Genomic DNA, 24,838 nt, shown 5'->3' with positions numbered 1-24,838 from the left:
GACTCGTATCACCCTAATGACCTGTGAATGGAGCGTCTTTTCATGTACTAATTGTTATCAATTGGTCATTTGGGTATCTTATATGGAAAAAAAAGTGTCTATTCAAGTCCTTTGCCCTGTTTAAAATTGGGTTGCTTTTTTTTATGGTTGAGTTGTAAGAATTCTTTCCATATTCCAATATTAACTCCTTATCTAATATGTGATTTGCAAATACAAATTTTCTTCCCTCTCAGGCTTATCTTTTCATTCTGTTGATTGGGTCCTTTGATGTACCGAGATTTTTAATTTTGATGGTGTTCCGTCCACCTGTTTGTGTGTTTGTTGCCTGGGTTTTGTTGATCTCTCTGACCGAGGAGATTTTTCAAGGTGATTTATAATAGAAGAAAATGAGGAAAGTAGCGAATTTTTATCCATTTTGTTTGGAAAAGTAAGATATGAAGACAGAAGCCAGTGCTGGGCAGTTCAGAAAGACTTAATAATAATAATAAAAAAAAAAAAGTAAGAAAGTGTAACTGAGGGAAGGCAATTTGAGATTGGATCCCAGCCCAAAACTGAGAGAAAAAGCCTGAGAAGACCGTATTACTAGACATCATGTGAGGCAGACAAAGAAAGGTTCTGAAGGGCTGAGAGCCAGAGAGTCCAAATAATAAAAAATGAGAAGATGGGAAAGATGAGCCCTGGACCGTCCAAGGGGGAAGAGGTGGCATGTGTTAGGGGAAGGAATTATTTGGTCGAAATTTGACGGGTGAGGTTGACCAATTCTCCCAGCTGGGGAAAAGGGAGATTCTACTGACTGGGATAAAATAGATTTTGCAATGTATAGAAGAAAGGGCCTGAAGGGAGGAAGCTGAGGCTGTTAATTAAGAGAGAGGGAGGGCTTTTCAGAAACCCAAGGAAATGACTGCAGAGCTAAATTTTTAGTCCCTTTCATCCATCCCTGTCAGGGGGTCCAGGAACAATGAATCCCCACAGCCAGAGCAGAGGAAGGAAACCCAGGAGAGGGATGTGAGGAACAAGGGAAGAAATCTCTGTTATTTTCTTAAAAAAATGGAGAGAACTGCAGCTTGGTAGGAAAGACCCTGGCCGGTTGTTGCTACAAACTCCCCGAAAGGCAGGGGAAGTCGAGTGTCTGAGGCAAGCAAACCTCAACAGCAGCAGCCTTGCCTGGGGATCATCCAAGCAGCCACAGGCCACCACAGCCTGGCTGTGCTGGAAGCTGCTCTGCCTATAGGGCTCCCCACATCCTCATCTAGCAACAAAGCCCACACCTCATTGATGCGAGTTTCAGAGAGGCAGAGTCTTATTCAGATGATTCAAGGAGTGGGGGTCTGTTTTAAGAATGAATTTAGGGGCTGGGATTGTGGCTCCATGGTTGAGTGCCTGCCTAGCAGATGTGAGGCAGTGGGTTTGATCCTCAGCACCACATATAAATAAATAAATAAATAAATAAATAAATAAATAAATAAATTTTTATTGTGTCCATGTACAACTAAAAACGAAAAATATTTTTTAAAAAATGAACTTAGGCAATAACTGAAAAAGTAGAATGGTCAGACCAAGGATTGGGTAGCTACCACAGGAGAACTAGATCTTAATGAGGAAGGGGCTGGAAGGAGGCTCATGATTCAAGGCAGCAGGAGGGGCCTCCTGGAGGTGGGAGTTTGTGCATTTTCAGTCTGATGTGCCACCACTGAAGTGGCTCTGCCCTGTTGTTTGGCTTCTGGACGATGTCCTCAGCTTCTGCTCCATCTTTTTTTTTCCAACTCTGCTTCTGCCTTTTGGACATTTCTGCCTTCATCTTGCACATCAAGGCCTCTCCCCGTACCCATCGGCCTCCAGACATTTCAGCAGTAACTCCCATTGCCCACCACCTCATTGTCTTGATATTTTTCTAAGTCAGAATCCTAGGAGAAATTATCTGATTGCCTCTGCTCATCTTTAAGGGCCACGCCTCGTGATCAGCTACAGGCAAGCCTGTTGCTTGGCAATCTTATCTGGACAGCAGAGTGTGGGGCTGTGTGGTACAAAACAAGGCCACCCAAGGTTTCCATCCTCAGCAGAGCTGGAATTGAGACTCTGCCAGCAATATAATCAACCTTGGTCGTAGAATTTTGTAGGGTCTCTGTTTCTAACCGTCAGTGATTGGATAGTTTTGGTGACAAAGGAGAGTAAAGAATAAAAACTATAAGAATTTTCTTTTTTTTTTAATTCTTATTTTGGGGAGAGGTGTACTGGGGATTGAACTCAGGGGCACTCCACCACTGAGCCACATCCTCAGCCCTATTTTGTATTTTATTTAGAGACAGGGTCTGACTTGAGTTGCTCAGTGCCTCACTTTTGCTGAGGCTGGCTTTGAACTTGGGACTCTCCTGCCTGAGCCCCACCCAAGCTTCTGGGATCACAAGGCGTGCGCCACCGTGCTCAGCTCTTTTTTTTTTTTTTTTTTTAATTCTTAAAATCCTACCATCCTAACTTGCAGAACATAGACCATGCATTTCTTTAGAGAGAAGGATGGAGATGTTACCATGAGTTTAACTGATAGCCACAGAGCTTACCAATTTTTCTGATTAGACCAGGAAACTGGCTGAGGGTCTTTCTTTCCCGAGATTGTGTGTACCTGTGATTACTCTGGGGAGGGAGAAGCCGGGGTGAACCTTACCAAGGGCAGAGTTCCTGGCCCAGCACCAGTGGGGCTAGTGAGATGAGGAGAAAATCTACCCTTAGGGGGGAAAGTGACAGCCTGCATTCTGGAACTCAATCTGAGCCAGCTGAGGGATTGGGGAAGAAAACAGGTCTTTTGGAGGAAATTTCTTTTAACTATTTTAGATACCCTGCTTTCAGTGCAGGAAAAGGTTCTATTAGAAGCGATCTTACCTGGCCATCATGATATGAATGTGAATCTGAGGTTGAGAGAAGGGCAGTGCTTTTACCTAAGGCCACCTTATCATAGGTCTCTTAAGAGTGGAGGCTAGCGCTGCTGCGAGGTCAAGGTGAATTCTTCTTAGGTTATTTCCATGGGGAATATGGCAATACCTAGGTAAATGCTGGCAGACCTACTTCTAAGGTTCACAGTCACTGCTGTTCAGAATGTCTCCCATCATTATAGGGAAAGATACATCTTGGGAGGGGGGCAAATGTTAATTCCAGGATATTATTATTTTTACAATTGCATACATTAGTTAGATGTTCCAAATACCTATGGAGCTAGTTTACAAAATGCATTTCTTGAAGTCTTTGAGTTTCCACTAATAAAGAAAACTAAGGGAAGCAGGCATCCATGGGTCTAGGCAGGAATGAGCACTTTATTCCTGGGAGTAAAAGGATAAGTTTTGGGAGACTCTTCTAATGTTGACTCATTAAAAATAACTAAAAATCTTGGGGTGCAGTTCAGTGGTAGAGTACTTGCCTAGTGTGTGAGAGACCCTGGGCTTCATCTCCAGTACTGCTCCCTTTCAAAAAAAAAAAAAGTTAAAAATGACTAATAAACTTTTATAGATCATTCACTCTCTTTTTGGAGACCCTGGTTCCACAAATCCACAACTGACAGTATGGATTTGAAGTATTTTGAAAAAACACCGATTTTTTTATGTGTCTAATTTGAATGGCAACTTCATAAATGAGATGTCTCCTAGGTATACCAAACAGGAGCAAGGAAGCTTAAGTTTGAGCCCTTTGTTCTATTTGGAGGTGTAGACAGTGCATTCAAATTATTAAATTGGAAAAAAAATTAGAGCTAGGAATGGTGATGCACACCTGTAATCCCATTGGCTTGGGAGGCTGAGGTAGGAGGGTTGCACATTCAAGGTCAGCCACAGCAACTTAGTGAGGGCCTAAGCAACTCAGTGAAACCTTGTCTTAAAATAAAAAATAAAAAGGACTGGGGATGCTAGGCACAATGGCACATGCCTGTAATCTCAGCAATTTGGGAGCTGAGGCAGGAGGATTATGAGTTCAAAGCTAGTCTCAGCAGATTAGTGAGGCACTTAGCAACTCAGTGAAACCCTGTCTCTAATTAAAATATAACAAAGGGCTGGGGATGTGGCTCAGTGGTTAAGTGCCCCTGGGTTTAATCCTCAGTATCAGAAAAGAAAGGAAGGAAGAAAATATCTAGAGCTGTGGGGTAATATGTCTTGAGATATTGATATTCTGAGGAAACCCAAGTGAAGACATGCGACTCAACTTTAGGTTGGTGGTGCCAAAAGGAGTTGGTGGTCATTAAAGCCACAGGAATTAATGGAGAGTTTACAAGGTGATGACCTCAATCCCATTTTTCAATTTTTTTCTCTGGGACACTAAATTCCAGAAGAATCCCTGCAAAATATTGTTTTTCTCTTTTAATCTGCCTCTTAAAAATGTTGTAGCTTAGCCAGATGCAATGATGCATGCCTATAATCCCAGCGTCTTGGGAGGCTGAAGCAGGAGGATCATGAGTTCAAAGCTAGCCTCAGCAACATTGAGGTGCTAAGCAACTCAGTGAGGCCCTGTCTCTAAATAAAATACAAAATAGGGCTGGGGATGAGGTACAGTGGTTGAGTGCTCCTAAGTTCAATTCCTGATACACCTCACCCCTGGAAAAATGGTCATAGCTTAGCCAGGTATGTGGTACACACTTATAATTCTAACTACACAGAACACTTAGGAGGAACGCAAGCTCCAGGCCCTGCTTCACAGTAAAAAGGGCTGAGGAGGTATCTCCGTGATAGAATGCTTGCCTAGCATGTACAAGACTCTGCGTTCAATTGCCAATACTGCAAATTTTTTTTTTTTACAAAATTAATTCATTATCTACTGCCAAAATATTTTAATTCATGATCACACCTTGGTGGTAATTGCGGAGCACAGTGTTGCTGAAATGGATCTCACATGGTCTTAGGATGTCCAGCAGGGCATGTAGCCACTGCCTACCTGGTGTCTCATAACTGCCCAGGCCATGCTCAGTGGTCAGATTGGTGATCCTTACAAGGGCTGCCCACAAACCAGACTCACTGGCAGCGTTCCAGTTGTACTTTTAGTCGTTTATGTGTTTCACTGGGAAACAATGGCTTAGAGTCTTGAGCTGAAATTGCAGATGTTTGTACACTCCATTCCTTAATCCACACAATGAAAGGAAAAACCAAAAGGATGTATTCAAAAAATACTGAGGCTAATCCTATCTTGTTCTGATTATGTTTTTCTGGAATTAAATGATCTGAGCTCTAGAAATACCAGAATAGATAAAGTCTGGAGCATTCTTGATTGGTCAGTTTGAGATCTACTGGAAGAATTTAAAACCTCAGCCCGTGTCTGTGCCAGTTTCTGATGCTTTAACTTGACTTCTCCCCACATTTGGGAGGATGTCACCAGGAATGGGCCTTGACTCATGATTGTCATCTTCTATGTTTCATTTGATCTGTTTTGCAGCGCTCTCCTTGTTTTGGGGGGTGGGAGGTGGGGTTTGTTGTATTTAAAATTGTTTCATATTCATATATCTATTCACATGATCATTTGCAGTTTTTAATAACTTCACTGAATCCCATTGAATTGTACCGGATTCACTTAACCCTTTCTGCTGTGGTTGGACATTTAGACTGATTGAATTCTAGTTCTTATTTAGATTCAGTTAGAAACTAATAACATTACCTGCTTTTCTGTCTGTCTGTCTCTCTGTTGAGTGTTTCCTTGGGATATAGTCTCCAAAGGGGGAATTGAAGATCAAAAGATCAGGATGGTTTTATAGAGCTATGGCTTATTGTCACGTAGCCAGCAGGCAGTGGCCCTCGCAGGACAGAGCCCAGCAGCGGTGGAGGAGGTGTGTTCTCCAGCCACTCTGCTCAGTGCTGTTCTGTCATTGAGCCTCTTACTGTTTAAAAATAGGTAAACAGTTACAGATGCTTCTGGGGTGATGGTGAGGTTATGTCTCCATCTTCCCAATTGAACTGAAAGCGGAGTAAGTTGAAGGGCATGATGAATACCCTAACTCAGAACATCCTAGCTGGGCAGCGCAGTATGCTGTGGAGCGTGGCTTGTTTGCTGCTGCCCAGCATCGCTGGAGAATATCAGTCATAGTATACATCACTTGCCTGGGAAGGGATCAAGATTCAAAATTCCAAATACGGTTTTGGCACCAAGGCAATGTCAAAAAAAAAAAAAAAAAAAAAAAAGCCTAGGTTGAGGACTGTCTGTCCTTTGGTTCATGCTTCTTCAGTTATTTAGTGCGACTAAACTCCTCGTGTTGGCTTTTCAGGGACCTTTCCCAGTATGCATGATGCGTAGGTGAAGTGCTGCTGCAGGGTTACCACTTGGCTGTGTCCTTCTCCTTCCTGCTTTTCTCCCTTCACTCCTGAGCTGTTTGTTAAATGGGGTCATGTGACCAATGATGACACATGTATGTGTCATAATACAAGATTTTATTGCTATTTTGGATTATAACTGTCCATTATATTTGTCATAATTTTAAAATGTTATTTTATTCCCTTTGTATTTGTTTTGTTACTTTTTATTAAGGAGGCTTTAAATATTCTTTAAAATATTTAAATCCACCTACCATGACCCTTATGATACTATTCCATTTTTAATAGTCATGAATTTATCTCTTTGCTACAGCTGGGATAAATATACTGTCCTTTCTTTTTTTATTGCTTTTTGTGTTTAATTAGTTCATTGACCAATTTGGAAAGGATTATCATACTAGGTGAGTTATGGACATAATATACTTTTCTTTATATTGATATCAGGTTGTTCTACCAGCATTTATTAAGTTCTAATTCCTCCATCCATTACTGTGAACCTTAGTTGTGTTTTGTTTGCTATATCCTAAGGACTTATAAGTGTTTAAATCTATCTCTGGAATCACTATTTTATTAGAGTCTTTGTCCTGGCCTTGATCCAGCAAAATTCAGTTTTGATGAAGATCACTTTATAATATGTCTTAAAATTTGATTATTACATCCTCCTCCAATCTTCTTTGGTATTATTGTGTATTTATTTTTCCTTATTAATTTTGCTAGTGATTTATCACATCCTAGAGTATCCTAGCAGGAATGTAATTGTTATTATGTTAATCTATTTTTGCTTTATGGACTAATGTTACTGACATTACCGTGAATTTTCTAAATTAGGAGCAATGGATATAACTTTGTTTACTTAGGGGTTCTTTTATTTTTTTCCATTTTATATGTATATTTTATATCAGGGACTGACCCCAGGGATGCTTAACCATTGAGCTACATCCCCAGCCCTTTTCTTTTTTTTTTATGTTTTTCAAACTTCTGTTTTGAGAAAGGATCTTGCTAAGTTGCTTAGGGCCTTGTTAAGTTGTTGAGGCTGGCTTTGAACTTGCATTTCTCCCGCCTCAGCCTCTTGGGATGCTGAGATTTCAGACATAGCCACCATGCCCGGCTCCAATTATAATTTTTTATCTTACTAAATATCTTATTTAGCTATATAAATTCTCAATTTTTTTCCCCTCAGAATTGAGAAAAGCACCATTTATTGCCTTTTCTGACTTTATATCATGGGCATACATTGGGTTGACTTTTCATTTTCTGTTTACCTAACTGGATCATTTAAACAAAAGTGAAGTTCTATTACTGCCTTTCTTTCTTTCTTTCTTTCTTTCTTTCTTTCTTTCTTTCTTTCTTTCTTTCTTTCTTTCTTTCTTTCTTTCTTTTTTGAGAGAGAAAGAGAGAGAGAATTTTTTAATATTTATTTTTTAGTTTTCAGTGGACCCAACATCTTTATTTTATTTTTTATGTGGTGCTGAGGATTGAACCCAGCGCCCCGTGCACGCCAGGCGAGCGTGCTACCACCGCTTGAGCCACATCCCCAGCCCCTATTACTGCCTTTCTTATATTTATTGTCCCTTTCTTTTTCGTCTTATCCTGAAGTATTTTCTATTGCAAAGTGAAACACTGAGATTAGGCTGTCTACCAAGGTAACTAATAGCCACTTGTGATTTATTGAAATTTTGTCCAGTTGTACAAAAATAATTATTTCCATTATTATAAAAAGTCCCAACGGTTAGCCCTGCTCTAGAACTTCTTATGAAATGTTTGCTACAGCCCCCCAAATTCATATGATGTAAATGTTAAGCCCAAACTCTTAAGACTGGGGAGACTCTGAAATCAAGTGTTTATTGAACTGTTTCAGATTGTAGCCAGGAAGGGACCAGGTCCTGGGACAAGGTCTCACAACTATCACCAGCAGCGGCAGGGCTCGAGAGCCCCTGAGCTGAGAGTGTTTTCACAGTGAAAATCTGGAGAAGGAAAGCCTACATTGTTTACATTGAGTGGGCTGTAGATAAGAAGGGTGGGATAATGTGAAGCAGGGCCGGCTTTGGGATTGGTTGGGGTTAATAGTCCAGAAAGTTTCAAGAGGACAGGATGGTGCCTGGTGGTCACCATGATGGAATGTAAGTCAGCATTTCAACACACGTTCAAGGAATGTGACACAGTGTTTTGCTGGTTTGCCTGGAAGCTGTTAGCTAGTTAACTTTTCTCCTCTCTCTTCCTCGCCATCCACTGGCCCTTGTAATTTAGTTCATCTCAGAATTTTTTCTTTCCCATCAGAAACTTACTCTCCAAATCATCTGTTGATGGTATTTGGAGGTGGTTATTTGGACATAATTAGGATTAGATGGTGCCCCCCCCCCAATGATGTGAGTAGTAGTTTTGTAATAAGAGGAAGTACAGCCGAGTACCCACACACCTACCCTCCTGCCATATGAAACACTCCTCCATGTTCTGATTCAGCAAGAGGGCCCTCACCAGATGTCAGCACCTTCATCCTGGATTTCCCAGCCTCCAGAACTATAGGAAGAAATTTCTTTTCTTTATAAAGTACTCAGTCTACCATGTTCTGTTATAGCAACAGAAAATGGACCCAGACATACATTAAGAATAATATTAAAGCTCAAATTTAAATCTGTAATTTTCTTTATCTTATAGAATAGTCTCCTTTCTGGTTTTGAAACATTCTTATAAAGAATTAATGTTGACTTCCAACACTGCAACAACAAAAGATTTAATGTTGAAATGTTATTGATAGCCTTCTCAGTATCCACCAAAATAATTCTTTTTGTTGGGAGGGCAGTTACCAGGCATTGAACCCAGGGACATTTAACCACTGAGCCACATCCCCAGCCCAATTTTATATTTTATTTAGAGACAGGGTCTCACTGAGTTACTTAGTGCCTCACTGTTGCTGAGGCTGGCTTTGAACTCTCGATCCTCCTGCCTCAGCCTCCCAAGTTGCTGGGATTATAGGCGTGTGCCACCACGCTTGGCTAATAATTCTTATATTTAAAAAATATTTTTTTTTTCTGTCAAAGTTTTGAACTACCCTGATGATTTCCCTCTGTGGAGCTAGCACTATCTGTTTAGGATCACTATTTTCAAAATAGTTCCCTTTCCTTTATAAACAATTTTATTTATGATTTTTAAACTATATTTTTTTAATAAGACAAGCCTACAATTTACACTCTCTCTCCTTTGGTGTTTCCTCGTGAGGTGTTTTAGATCAAGATCTTATTTGCTTCCTATTTATAATCCAGCGTAACGTATAATCTTCCCGACATCTTACAGCCATTTATGTAACTAGTATTTGAAAATTCGGAGAATCCATTAGGGACTTTCTTTAGAAGTATTTGGAGGGGATAGAATTTTTCTCTAACAGTTCCTTTGACATGAGCCTACTCATGGTTTAAATTTTTTACCAACTTATTTAGTTCAACAAGCACTATTGAATAGAAACCATCTATAAAACATTAGGCCAAGTGCTGAATGTCAGGAAGAATACAATATTGGCCATCAGAGGATGGGAATTCTTATAGCCCCCTTTTCTTGGATTCTTCAAGGCTGCCTCTCTACCTTTTGGTTTTCCCCACTGTGTTTCCCAACATGAGTCCTAGCAGATCAGCCCTGTCACTCAGCACTTTGTAGAGGATGCCCCTTTTTTCTACACCATTCACTCATCCCAAGGACCCACCCAGCATTTCTGTCTTTATGATTCTCCCCCAGTGAGGTCTCCCTGCTTGCCTTTTTATATTCTCCTTAAGTGTGTCTTTCATTTTGGCCAATAATTATCATAGCCTTATCATATTACCTAATTACCTCCTATGTCATTATGTGCATCTCATGTGTCTGACATCCCCCTAGGGGTGGGGCCGGGGGAGTTTCAGGTCTTCTATTTGTTTTGTTCAGCAAGCACCATCCACTATACAGTGCAAAGTATGTGGCAGACATTAAAAAAATACTTATTAAATAAATATGTTGGCAGATTAATCATTCTCAGTTCATTTCTAGGCAAAATCAGGAGACTCTGTGGCCAGAGTCCGTTTTTATTATCTTTAATAAACCAGTGTAAGCTGTTTGGAGAAAAAGGCAGAGGGTTTCCCCAGGGGACCACACTCATCTTCCAGGCTGGTTGCTTCAGCCGTCCATCCCCATTCTTTCCGCAGATGGTGTACTCGAGTGCCTCACCTGTGCTAGGTGTGGGCGGTAGGGGGCTGAACAAAGTCAACTTCTTCCCTGGCTCCATGGTGTTCACAGTCTAACAGGGAGACTGGACTCAAACAAGTAGATGAACAAATATATAATTACAGAATGTGCCAAGTGCTGCAAAGGAAAGAGAATATCATGCATAACTAACGTTAACCTGGACTTTGAACAGGACCTCTGTCAGATTAGGGAGTGACATTTAAGCTGAGAACTGAAGAATGGGTCATTAATGAAGCAAAGCTAAGAATCCAGTCAGGAAACTACACATGCAAAGGTCCTGAGGTGTGAAATTGCTTAGTGGCTTTGAGAAACCACCAAACGCTAGTGTGTGACTGGGGCCTGGTGAGTAAGCAGGCAGTGGTCTGGGATGAGGCAGGTCCTGATCCAAGGACCCTTATGGTCCAGGGCTGGGCATTTGGGTTTTAAGCAATCGGATATATAGTTTTTAAGGTTTTTCTAAGTTGGCTTATGTGCTTAGTTATGGTCCAAGCAATAAACATCTACTATCTCCTTTCATACACAGATCATCTGTATGCCTTAAGTACTATTAATATGCCCATTTCCCAGTTGAGGAAATCAAGGCTGAGAGATGATTAGAAGCTAATCTGGGGTCACACAGTGTGTTTGTGAAGGGCCCAGGATGTATCCAGGTTGTCTTGAACCTCCTGAGTCTGCACTCTGGCCACTGCCTGGCCTTATCACAAGATCCTGTGGCCCCTGTGTAGTTGGTGGGGCTGGGCATTTGTAGGAATCGGCAGACAAGCTAGGAGGCTATATCAGCAGCCCAGGTAACAGGTGAGAGGTCACAGCTTGGACCAGGGCTGCTGATTGGAGAGAAGTGGATATTCTGAGGCAGCCAGGGGTCAGAGAAATATATGTGGGAATGAATATGTGTGGTCCATTTAATCTAAAATAAAAGGCTTCAAAATTGCATTTTAAAGAATTTAGAAAAGAAAATAATAAGCTAAAGCACAGCATGCAAAGGGAAATAAAAGCAGGATCAGAAATAAAGAAGCCAACTAATACGATAAGCTTTTTCATTTTAATTAATACAGTAGAAAAAAACTGAATGAGAAAGGAAATATAATTATTATTAAAAATTTTGTCATTTGTATGGAACATTATTTATAGCTCCTCGCTGCATTAGCTAAGCAAGCTGGAACAGATACTCAGATAGCATGAGATAATGAAATTGGTCAACAATTTATTGCCATTAAATCTGATGTGAGATCTACTGCCCTCTGTGTGGCCTACTCTTTAGCTTTCCTCCCTGCCTGTTCAAGTCTGATCACTCTTCATGACCCTGCTCAAATCCCTTCCTGAAACAGAAAAATAAAACCATCAACGTGAATACATCATTATTTTGGCTCAAACCAGCAGTTACCAGCAGTGAAGATGGCCTTGCAGGAGTTGTGGCAAAGGGTTGGTTATGCTCAGTTTTCCTTGCTGATGAAGACAAGAATGGGCTCAACCTATTTTAGACTCATTTTTTAAAGTGAGTTTGGGCTAAAAGCATAAAAATTTGGTTGTCTAGAAAAATTTGTCAGGTGGCTCATCAACAGGATGAGATAAAGTTGAAACAAACCATTTGTTGGCAGATATAGGCCCTTAGGTTAAAACTTCCAGTATGGCTACCATGTTACTCACTTCTGTTCTCTTGAGAAAGGTGAAGGATTGGTGGTTAGAAGTGAATTGCCATCAGGGTCTCAGGAGGGAAGCTGTGCCCAGTTTGCAGGGCATGCACCTGGAAATTTGTACAGTGACATGGGCAGAAGAACTGCAGAACTGGAAAAGCAGATCCACCACCTCACCCCAAACCACCCCATGTCCCTCTTCTCCAAGACTCCCTTATTCTAGAATTCTTGCCACATGTGGAAAGTTTAACAGTTAAGACAGGGTTCCCTGCCAGCCGGTGGGACAGCCCTTTTAAATGTTCTCTAGGAGGACAGGGCAGTTTCCAGAGCAATGGCCAAAGGCAGGTAGAGAAGTAGGGTCTAGGTGGAGTCTTCACTATGTGCATTGGCACCACCAGAGTGGACATCTTAGGAAAGCATTCTTGCTTTTTTTTTTTTTTTTTTTTTTTTTTGGTACTGGGGATTGCACTTGGGCATTCAACCACTGAGCTACATCCCCAGCCCTATTTTGTATTTTATTTAGAGACAGAGTCTCACTGAGTTGTTTAGCTCCTTGCCATTGCTGAAGCTGGCTTTGAACTTGTGATCCTCCTGCCTCAGCCTCCCAAGCCACTGGGATTACAGGCATGTGCCGCTGCGCCCTGCTAGCGTTCTTACTTTTATATACCATGTGCAAGCTACTCCATTTTCCTTTTTCTTATAGAATTTCTCATACAAAAGAAAGGAAGGAAAGTAGTTGGGAAGTTGGAGAAGAGACAGAGAAGGAATATCTAAATGCTCAGCCTGTTTGGTGCCTCTTGCATGCACACCTGGGTGCATCACCATTACTGAGCCAGGTCAAGCCGGGTCCAAGGCACAGTCTCAGGGTTCCTTCTTTGGACAGGCAGTCTCACATTCACAGATGCTGGTGTGTCTTTGTATCATGTATCAGTGATGCAGTGTCCCTGGCATAACATCTGGCACGTATTTGGAACTCAGCAATTCCTGGCCTTCACATGACTATCACTGGCATCATTATGAGATGTCCGTGCATCTTGGTTGGCACAGGGTCTAACTCAGAGGACAGTCTCTGGATGCAAGTTGACCAATTGGCTAAATGAATCTTTGAGTGCCTAGTCTACTCAAGGCACCTTTAAAAGTTTTAGAGAAAGCTTCTGCTACGACCTCTGTCTAAACCAAGACAGGGCATCAGTAAAAACTATTGTAAATTGAAAATCCCACATGGGTATTATTTGCTAAGTGAATTAAAATGGGAGAAGCTCCAGGGATTTGAGGAAAAGGTAAATCTGGTGGGTTGGTAGGGTAAGCACGTTGTATATTAATCTAGTATCTGATCAGGTTCAGAGTTTTAAAAATACCTTTGAAAGAACAAACCTCTGCCAGAGGCATGCGTTTGCTCGCACCCTCATTCATGAACATGTTAAATTCATGTTTAACCACTTCTTCAAAAAAAGTATGTATGGAATGCATATGTGAATCTGTTATCATTTTACTGGTATAAAAGATGTGTAGCACATAATTCACAAATAATAATAAATGATCCAATACTCTTTATTGTCATTTCTATGTGGAAAGTTGATTCTCACAGTGTTTTTGTTGATTCCTGTTGAGCTCTTGCTCCCATAGCTAACCTATGGTTGCCCTTTAGCCACGACCTGACAAGGGGAGTTTCATCCCAGTCTACAAACTCTTTCCCAAGACATTGTCATTAAATCTGATATGTGATCCTCTCAGCTCCTTTTCACCTTTGTGCACATGATATGTATTAAACTAAAACCTCCTTCCGCTTCAGCCCTGACTATGGTTAGAGCGTCACCTATTCACCTGAGCTTGAGCACCTTCCATGTTTTCAAATACTGGAGGAGTCGTTTCCTTTTCTTTAAATGTTATTCACAATGTAGTGGCTACAGACATGACTCACTTTTAAGTTTAATCTGACCTGACATTTCCTCTTCACTTTCTTAAGACTAGGTAATCAACCCAGCAAGAAATCAAGTCCTGATGTTGCAGTGTGTGCCAATTTCTAAGGTGTAAATACTTCCACTGTTGTCCATTTTGTGGTCTCTCTGGATGTACAATGGGAAGAGGTGTACAGTAACAAGCCACTATGTGATCCTTCTCCCATGTAGATACAGTAATATACTCTCACAATCACAGTTGATAATAAAAGTAGTGTAAGTGATGAGTTTTGAGTATCTATTACATTTTTGTTTTAAGTATACAGTAGTGTCCCCCCCCCCCCCGCCTTCACAATTTTTCTTTCCACTCTTTCAGGTACTTACTGTTAACCATGAAATATTAAGTGGAAAATTCCCAAAATAAACAATTCCTGAAAGTTTTCAATAAACAATTCATGCCATTTTGCATAGCATGATGAAATTAGTGCCATCTTGCTCTGCCCTGCCTAGGATATGAATCATCCCTTTGTCCACAATATCCATGATGTATACATTACCCCCTCATTAGGCACTTAGTAAATGTCTTGGTTATCAGACTGACTGTCACAGGATATTGTGCTTGCTTACAGAGTTTAGTACTCTCTGTGGTTTTAGGCATCCTCTGGAGGTCTTAGAATATAAACATATCCTTTATGGATTGGAGCTACGTACTTTAAGTTATTTACTTGCAAGTCAATATTTTAAGTATTAATAATGGCTGTGTTTTAAAACTGGCTTACTGAATTTCTGAACATTTGATATGTGAGCTTCTGGGAGCCAGCTTTGATTCACCCATTGCCCTTATTACTCATGAAGGTAAAGTGTCCTCTTTGGGTGAAGAACACTGTACCTCTACTCCCCTTGCCACTCCCACTCCTGCACCTGCAGGTCTTAGCTGCTGGCACTGCCTGCATACACAGAGGCTCACTTCTTTCCTGAATCTGATACGGAGCAAGCTGGCGGGGAAGGTGGGTTTGGCATGGATCTTGCCTAAACTTCATTACTTACCCTAATTATTTAATGTATTCACTAATAACTACAGTTCATTCTTATTTCCTTATATCTTTCTTTGCCGAAACAAAGAAGGGTCCTGTATGGCTGCAATGGAGGCTATTTATGAGTAGATCTCTGAGGCAGCAGTCCACTGAATTACCCTAAGTGTTCTTCAAAAGCTCCCTCCTGACCTCACCTAAAAGAAATCCAAACCTGTCGGACAGGTTGGAGAAGTTTGCAACCCCTTTTTCCCTTCAATCATGCCACAGGAACAAAGAGGCACACTTCCTAATCGCAAATGCACACACTTTTATCAGCAGAACAAATATTTATTGAGAAATTTGACCAAAACAAGCTCCTCCTGGCCCCACCCTCAGCCTTATTTTCCTTTCTTAGGCAATATCCCTTTCACACAGATGTGGAAAAACCGTCAGCTGGGAGGGGGAGTAGCTGGTCTGTCCAGCTCCCAGGGCTGACTCACAGCAGTCTATTTTTGTACTGGTTGATAAATAATCAATTCCCAGTGCCCCTGCCAGAGCCCCTCTATGGGCAGCCTGCCCCTCCCAGAGCCCTACTGGGTACCCCCCCAAATCAGGCATAGGCAGGTGCTTCTAGACCCTGCTCTGGTATCTGACTGGCCAAAATTTCTGTCACCTCTGCTCATATCCTCCAGCCATGGGCTTGGGCCACCGACCCTCACTGAGCCCTCACTCCAGACTAAGCCAGAAGCTCAGGCCCCCTCGCAGCTGAGGGAACCATCTTGTTTTTAATAGAGAATAGGCACCGGTCTCCAGAATCCCAGGCCCCTCCACTGATGTGTCTCCCTGCATCTCCAGTCCTCCACCCATGCCCAGGTGGCTTCAGTCACACCCACATCCCAGTTGGTTTAAACAGGTCTCTGTGCTCTCACCCACCCTGGCAGGCCACCTGTCCCATACTAGGCTATTACCATCTGTTGGGCCTTCTAGAAGCTTACTCTCTGCCCAGTCAGGCTTCCTGTCTGTGTCCAGGTGCCTCTGAGATGGGTGCCACCTTGAGGCCCACCCTGATACCCATTGCTCTTCCCAGTTTGCTCCTCCCTGAGACACCTTCAGAGCTCAGCTACTGTGGTTTCTCGCTCTTTGGGACTGTTTCCCATCTTCTGCCATTGGTTCGAAATCTCATCAATCACACCAACATGGCAGCTGTTGGACATTCCCCACTTTCCCTGCTCGGGCTATAGCCTTGGTCCTCATAGAGATGGGAACACTAGTTTTCATCTGGGTTACCCTGTCCATTTGATGCAAATCATAAAAGAAATGGAACCTCCTTCTGCAAAGGGAAGGGGCTCTGGGAAAGGGGCTGTAATGCTATCAATATCCAATCATAGGATCATAATAAAATCACATTTCCAATCAGCATGAAATTTCACCTACTTTGTTTTAGGTTGTGAAACTACTACTGCAGTTGAATAATTGAGTCTTTCCCCCCCCCTCATTATTTTTTTCTTGTCTGTCTCTAAAAATATTGCTCACAGATGTTTCAGAATTTATAGTAAAAGTAAATTCCAATAAAAGACCTACTAATTAAATTATTTAGCCTGGTTAACCCTTTTAAAAAAAGGGATGTGACTATTTAGGTCAGGCATATCTCCCAGTTATCATTCCATGAGATAAATATGTTGGGAAATGAAGAGAATACACATAGACGTGAATATCTTTTTATCTAATTGAAGATGAATGCTGAATTTGGGGAGCTGAAGTAGAATGAGTCCAACTCGCTTTGAAAGAGATTTATGATCATGGCCTATGATGTCTCCCAAGGGCTCTGCTGGTGACCATTAACTCCTTCAACTCCACACTCCTCCTCCTTGTGCATCCAGAAGAGACAACTTGCAGGGTGGATAGAAGGAAGGCTGTTGAAGCTTATTTGGCAAGTCAACAAAAGAAAACCAAAAAAGCAACTGCTCATCTGGACCTCTGGAGTTTAAACTAGTTTGACAAACTAAGAGCCACATCCTACATTCTATTACGTGTATCTTGAGCCAGCCGGTCTTCCATTAGGCTTTCATGCTGTCTTTCTCTGTTTAGATCATCAGGGTTTTCTAGAATCTCTTTAAAAGGGGATACTTAGTCCAAGTTCTAGCACAGTTGAATTTAGACAGCCTTGTTTGGAAGCCAGAAACAGCCATTGTATTTGAGCTTCTTTTCTACCATGACCTCTGAAAACCCATTCCCAGAATGCTGACGCTTATATTCGCCCTGTGGTTTCAAAGGAAATCATGGCTAAAAATGAGGGCTCTGTTATAGATGTGACACTGGAAGATGCCTGGTTTTAAAAATTACAAGGTGTATTAATTTGAAAAGTTTTGATGGTTTTAATCCCCGCACAGGGAGCTGGGGAGAGCTAGAGTTCTTAATGGCTAACTTGAAGAATAAACTACACTTGAACTTCCAGGTCAAATGCTGAATTCCATCTGCAGGTGGGAATGCTGCACCTCTGAGAAAGGCCACGTTCCATTTGGAACCATTTGGGGAACCTTACCCATCTGAAACTTTCCCGGAATCTCTTATCATTAGCTCCCCACCCAAAGGATGAAAAACACCATCTGATTTGCAATACTCCCAATCTCTTATTTGAGTTTGCAACTTTCTTGGATAACAGATGGCCCGAAAATGTGTAAGCCCAAATAGAAGCAAGCATGGGCTTTGCTGCTTCTTCCACTGGTGCCAGTTGCTTTTGGGAATGAAAATTATGTAAATGATCCCTTGGCTTGAAGTGGGAGAATCAGAAACGAAGGAAACAACCCTAGCCCTTGAGAGTATTTTAGTTTGGGTTGTGTATAGGATTTTTTTTTTTAAGCTTTTAATGTTTCCTTTTAAAGAGAAAGAAGAGAACAGGCATTTAGTAAAAACATTTAAAAAGTTGCTCATTCACAAAGCTTGCCGAGTTTCACCAGCAGCCAGCCTAGAATCAGACAGAACTTGAGATTGCCAGAGACCTCAGAGGCACTAGTCTAATCGACTTGAAGAGGGAGGAAAGGATTCTTAAGTCAGAGACCAGAGAAGGGCCTGGGCTTCTCTAGGTTTGGCATCTTTCTTACCTCAAGGAGTTAAAAGTCTGGGCCTGGGCGTGATCAGCCAGATGGTCTTTAACAGTAACAGGGTTCATATTGTTTAGATTATCCTGTTGCAAGTACCGTGCCTCGTTTACCTTTTATGGAATAAAGTGTGGAAAATTGACCACAGATGTAAGTAACCAAGAATGACGAGGAAGCTGTTGTTACCAGGCCTATCCTTTTCTCTCCAACACGCCTGATCCCGCAGATAAAAACAAAGAGCAAAATGTGAAGCAGGCCGAGAACTAGCTCGCCTTAAACTCCAGAGCTCAGCTCTGAGCACCCTTCACGTGCCATTCTATGCGTGCATCCATCCGAGGCTGGCCCTGAGACTTGTGAGCAGCCTGCTCTCAAATTCTGAGTTTCCAAGTGCCCTCGAGTTAAAACATCAGACCACATCAGCAGTTTTTCCATCTGGGCTTGAAAGGCAGGGGGGCGGCAAGGCCCGTGTCCATGGGGCAGTTTTGTGGCCTTGCATTCTCTAACAAAAGAAGGGAGTAACATTTTGGAGTCTGAAGAGCATGGATCAATTCTGCATTCCTGTTGCTTTGATTGCTATCTCAGCTGCAGGGCTGGCCAGATTCATTAGAACTAGGCCCTTGTTATATTTCTGAGCTTTACAAAAGCAACAACCACCCAGACCTGGGTAGCCTGGGAAGGAGCGTGTGGAGACAGGCCTGCGAGCTCCTTTACAGCAGGCTTTTTAGGATTAGGAAGGCATTAAGGCCTTCTTAAACCCTCAGAGGACAGTGATAACCTAGGCTTTATAAAGTCCCTTTGTCTTCTCTCACTTCCGTTTCTCCTCCCTCTACAGCTCTGTGCTCTATTGACAGGTCAGGGAGTTTTGCCTCCCGCCCTTCTTGGTGGCACTGGCTGCCTCTGCCAGTAACCACAGCCAGGGGATTGCTTCCTGCTCTCAGGTCTGCGGCAGGCAGTGAGGGTCAGAGGTACCCACTGAAACAGCAGTGGGCTCTCCTGGACAGTGGACGCTGTTTCTTGGGGCAGGCTACTGGCTTGCCTTCTCTCTTTGTGGCACCCAGCGTGAGATGGGATTCCTCCCCTGATCGCATATAGTTTCTGTCTTCTCATCCAACTCAGCTCCCCTCCTGCCAAACCCCCTACTAATCTGTATCACCAGGCACTCTCTCTGGAGTTCTGGATCCACTGCCAAAAAAAAACCTCCCTAACATCCAGCATCTGTAACCCACTCCTGTTCAAAGCCTGGACCTGACCCGGGATGCCACCGTCTCCCCAGGTTTCCCCGCCTTTCCATGCACACTCCAGCTGACGGCTCCCCATGCCCTTTGAAGCTACTCTTCCTTGAAGCTGAGGTGCCTGGTGCACCCACACCTGCCTGCCAGGGTCCCCAAATGCTCTTGGTGCTCATTGAGGACTTGAGCACTGGGTCTCCATCTAACACTCCTCTTTCCTTCCTTGTGAATTCAACAGCCACCCTGTTGACTTAGCCACCAGCCACACACTCCCTGGCCTTCACAGCCACTGCACCAGTGGCTTTGCTCCCATGGCTCACATCTGGGTCTCGCTGCCTCTGAACACGTGTCCTCCCTGACCACCGCCTTCCACTCCACTGTTTCTCCTACTCTGCAGTTCTCCACAAGCCTTGCTCTTCAGCCTCTAGTGCCTCACTCCCTGTCCTCCCAGACCCTCAGTCCCCTCCCAATCCAGCTGGGTCACCTGTTGGTTCTCCTAGCTAGAGTAGCACCCTAGGTTTCCCCCCACCACCTGCAACCCCTTTTGTCCCTTCACTTCTGGCACTGAGCAGTTGCCACCGGGAGTAACTCAGCAGGCTTTCTTCCTGAGCCTACTCCCTGTCTGCCAAATGCCACCCCTGCACCTAACATCACCCACCTGCAGTGTCTCCATCTCTCCCCAGTCCCTTCTTAGCTCCCTCCCACCCCTCCCCACCCCCCACCCCCATATGTTTCGAAAACTCATCTGTAGCCATTGGTGTTTTGCTGCCAATCATACAGCCTCTCTGACTCCCACTCCCATTGAAATTGCTCTGGCCAAGATTACCTGTGTGACCCCTAATTTCCAGATTTTCTTCCTTTCTTTCTTACTTAACCTCTATTCTGTCTTTTTCTTGAAGCTCTCCTCTTCTGCAGTTGTGACAGGCATTTCTTAGGGTTTCCCTCCCCCGGCTTGTACTATTTTCCCTAATGCTTTCTCTCTCTCTCTCTCTCTTTTTTTTTTTTTTTGCAAGTTATTGCTCCCTTAATTTTCACTCTCTGCCCTCTTTCTTCTCCCTCCAGTCAAGATCCTGGTCTGTGATATGGGGACAGTGCAGAGGGTTGTCCATTCCAAAGGCGACTTCTGAACACATCCTCCTTGTTCAACACACATGAGAAGCGAAACACCCCAGGCAACTGATAGTATTCAACAGTGCTTCTGAGGTCATGGGCCTGAGTCCCAGGACTGAAAAGTATTCATGTTGGTGATGATAGCAAGGGTCAGTGTCCCTGGCTCTGAGTAGCAAGCTGTGGGATTAGAGGAGGGTTTGAGCTGCTGTGTTGGATGTTCAAATTCTCCCAGGCCACTGGGGATGCCAGGTGGGCGGTTCCAGAAGCCTGGAAAGGAGCTGTCATTTCAAAAGCTGGCTTTGCTGTAGAAACAGCCTGGGGTCTGGAGTCACTCATTGTATTCCAAGCCCACTCTTCTCCCAACACCGGGTGGCTTCTCCTGACATGCCTCTGTTTTTCTTTGCAAAATAGATAACAGTATCTTTGTTTCGTGAGGATTAGAGATAATGTACTTATTGGGAAGACAGAGACATAATTTAGTCGGAGAGTGGAGCTGGTATGGCGATATTGTCTTAAACCCGACAACCCTGCCAACTCATCAAAAATTATTTATGAGCCTTTTCTCATGCCTGCATGCACTAGTATCAGAGTTGAGAAAGAATTGCCAAAACTCAGCACCATTGAAACCACATACGACAATCTGAGCCCATCCAGTAACAAGTCTCTCATCAAGGTCTCAGTGACATTGGACAATAAGAATTTTGGAAGCCAGGTGTGGTGGCATATGCCTGTAATCCCAGCAGCTTGGGAAGCTGAGACAGGAGGATCACGAGTTCAAAGCCAGCCTCAGCAAATTAGCGAGGCTCTAATTGTGTCTTAAAATTAAAAAGACTGGGATGTGGCTCAGTGCTTAAACATCCCTGGGTTCATTCCTGATACAAAAAAAAAAAATTTAGAGATGGAGGGATGGGTATAGTTCAGGGTGAATAGGACAAATGGTGTGGATGACTTTTGGCTGCCTGGAATAGAAATGGCACCTTTGTATAAAGGGAGTACTAAATGATACAGGCTTCTGTGAAAGTTAGGTAGAGAAGCTAAAATTGATACCAGAGGCCCCATGGAGCCACTGAACATATTTGAGTGAGAATATAATGAGATGGCATTTCAGGAAGATAGGAAGGCAAGGATACAAATGCAAACTATTTCAAAAGAAAAAAAAATTCAAGATAGTGGTGAAGAATTTAATATTGGAGATGAAAACAAGAAAAATGACTTTAAAATGACTCTAGGATTTCTACTGGTAGGTCTCTAAATGAAAGGGAAACTTTTTTGAGTATGGGGTAAAATGTACGTAAGACTTTTTCATCTTAGCCTTTGCATTTTCATTTTAATCTTGTGCTCAGTTCAGGGCTTTGGCATGTTCACAAGGTTGCAGAACCGTCATTACCAGGGGAAAAACTTTCCAGCAACTTGACATTGCTGCAATATCTAAGCGTGTGACCACTTTGCTTGTATTTTATGGGCTGTAATAGTTCAGGATTTTCTAATAGGTTATTTGGTTTTGCAATGTGTCAATCTGCAATGATTTAGAAATAAGAAACAGAGACTGGTTCTTTACTTCAACTAGCTTGGGAAACACTTCCTGGAAGGATAAGAAAGGCACAGGTGGCACAGCTTTTCTGAGAAAGGAGAGGTGAGACATGGAAGAAAGATGTGCTCTCCCTGCCCCACCAGGCAGCTCCTGTCCATTCTGCAGAGCTCACCTCCTGTGGCCCTCCTTTGGAAAAGCCTCTCTCCCTTCCTTCGCCCCCACCTCCTGTGCCTTACCAGAGATAAATCAGCATTCCCGTGGCTGCTGTGCTCTGGACATATCCCCACTGCCACCAGTGTGTCAACTGGCCATCTCCATGCTCACTCCCAAAGTTCTGAGCTCTGGGAGTGGAGGCTATAGCCATGTCATTTCTGTCTCCCGTTGCCTTGTACACCATAGGTGCACAGTAAAGCCTTGCTGAATTGAATGGAAAGAGCAGACTTGGAGAGTGGATGTAGAGAGGATGGTATGTGGGGGTGAAGATAAAGAAAATGGAGGCTGGGCTTGGCATCCAGATCTCCTTCAAGAAAGAGGAGGCATTCTCCTGCCGTGAGTCAGAGCTGTGGGGAAGATGTGGGGGCCTAAGTGCCTCCTGTGTGGGGAGTGTGCAGGGGAGGCGAGAGAGAGGAAGAGAAGAGAGGGCCGCCTGGACTCTGCTTCTGTTGACCTTGTCTCCGCTGCTGATGTTTTCATCCTAGTTTTCCATCAGTATCCATCCACCAAATACACTTCAAAGCTGATGATGCATTAAGTTATTCAACAAAAATTCACTGAGGATGTACCTCCTGCTAGAGACTTGACTTACATTACCCCCTAAATACCCTCTATGGAAGGAATTATTGTGTCCATTTCATGGCTGAGGCTCAGGAAGGTCCAAATATGTCCAAATTAAGGCAACCAGTCAGTGGCAGAATTAGGCTTTGAACCCAGGGCTTGAATCCCCCCTGCCTTGCACAGCGCCATGAAGCTGGTGCTCAAAAAATGTTTGATGGATCAATTCTAGGAAATTTTGGATATCAGCAAGCAAAAAAAAAAAAAAAATAGGAGGGAAGAGATGGTTTAGGGTTAGAGATTGGCCCAGCTGGTTCAGAGGAAGAATGGGGTTAGAGTAGGTACTGAGGAACTGAGGATGACTCATGTCTTCAGGGGGATCTGATGACCTCAGAAAGAGAGAGTGCATGAATAAGACTGTCTGGGATGGAGAGTGGGCAGGTTTGGAGATAGGGCAGAGGAGACCACCTGTTCTGACGCTTAATGAACCAGTGGTTCTGCTCATTCTTCCCCAAGGCTACATGGCAGGAGAGATGGAAAGAGGTCCCAGCTATTTCTAGGAAGGAGCCTCTGGGAAAGACACATGCTGTTTCCCAGTGGCCTTCCATTATGACTCATGGATTTCTCCCTTCTTGGTTCAGCCCTCAGCTTCCATACTAGAGGTCATTGAGATGAAGACGAGTTAACCCAAGTTGGTCTTGGCTACAGTGGGGGGTATACAGTGATGATGCCCAGTGGCTCAGCTGAAGAGACCATGTTTTAGACCTTGTTTGGATGTCTGACTGAACACCAGCAAATACTCACAGCCGTCAACTCCCTAAAGGTTTCTAAAGTCGCACGGTGGCCTGTAGGCCCTATTATTTTGGCTCCCTCCCCCGCTCCCCCTGGCACCTCTCTCCCCTCTTTCCCTATCATTCTCTGGCTTCCTCTGCTCCAGCCCCACAGCCTCCTTGCTGTTCCCTTCACCTGCCCAGTACATTTCCACTCCAAAGCCTTTGCTCCTTCTGCTTCCTCTTCTTGAATGTTCCTACCCTGTATATCTTCATAGCTGGCTCCTTGGCTTCGCTCAAATCTCTGCTCCAGTTCTTTTCTCCTTGCAGCCCCACCCCTGCCTACAGAGGCCTGCAACCACCTATTTAAAAATAGCACTTCCTGTTTCCTTGTATTCCCTTGGCCTGCTCTGTTTTCCTTTCGAACCTGTCACTGCTGGCATAATATATGTATTTGTTTGTGTTTTCATTGTCTCTCGCCTGCACTAGAATATAAACTTCCTATGACAAACTTTTTCTTGTTCATTCTGTGTCCCCAGCACCTGGAACAATTCTTAGCACATTATATGCGCTCAGTTAATATTTATTGGATGGATGAATGACCGGCAGCCAGCTTCTCTCTCAGCAATTTGAACTAAGGGTGCAGTAACTTTTTGGTTAATGATAATTACTGGCCCTGTGAGGTTGGTACAGGACCAGCAACTATGTGTGGGCACATGGAAGCATAGGAAGCTGGTCAAGATGGAAAGAGAAGCTGGGGGAAAAGAGTCCAGGTGTGTCCTGAGAGACAGAGAGAAAGTTTTGCTTCCTGGGGGCTTCTGTCCTTCCTCCTGGGGCCTGACCGTATTTGGATTCCTATGCCCATGAACTTGTCTGGGTGTGTCTGTATTCAGTTTGTTTCTGTAGCTGCATAAGAAATGGTCACAGACTTGGCAACTTAAAACAACGTCCACTTATTATTTCTTGTGAGGGCTGGAAGTCCAGGTGGGCTCAGCGGTCCCCTCAGGGTGGAAGCCCAGTGTTGGAGGCTCAGGGCTCTCCTCTGGAGGTGCTGGGGAAGAAGCTGCTTCTAAGCTCATTCAGGTGATTGGCATGGTTCTGTTCCTGGCAGTTGTAGGACTGGGTCCCCTGTTATTTTGCTGGCTTTTGGCCAGGGGCCACTCTTTCTGATCAGAGGCCACTCCCAGCCCCTTGTCCCGCAGCCTTCTCCATGTCAGCCACAGGACATCAGCACAGGGACTGGGTCTCACCTGAGCCTGTGGGGCTCCCTCTTCTGTTGCCAGCAGGAGAAGGCTCCACTCTTAAGGGC

General features: G+C 43.5%; 1 protein-coding gene across 1 annotated transcript in view; it reads left to right on the top strand.

The window, feature by feature from the left end:
- Parva (parvin alpha) overlaps positions 1–24,838 on the top strand; it is a 152,094-nt gene that overhangs the window by 40,945 nt on the left and 86,311 nt on the right. The window lies entirely within an intron of this gene.

This window comes from Ictidomys tridecemlineatus, chromosome 4 (assembly GCF_052094955.1).
Source record: "Ictidomys tridecemlineatus isolate mIctTri1 chromosome 4, mIctTri1.hap1, whole genome shotgun sequence".
NCBI lineage: Eukaryota > Metazoa > Chordata > Mammalia > Rodentia > Sciuridae > Ictidomys > Ictidomys tridecemlineatus.
Note: the sequence above shows the minus strand (reverse complement) of the source record. Positions and strands in the feature narration are given on the sequence as shown.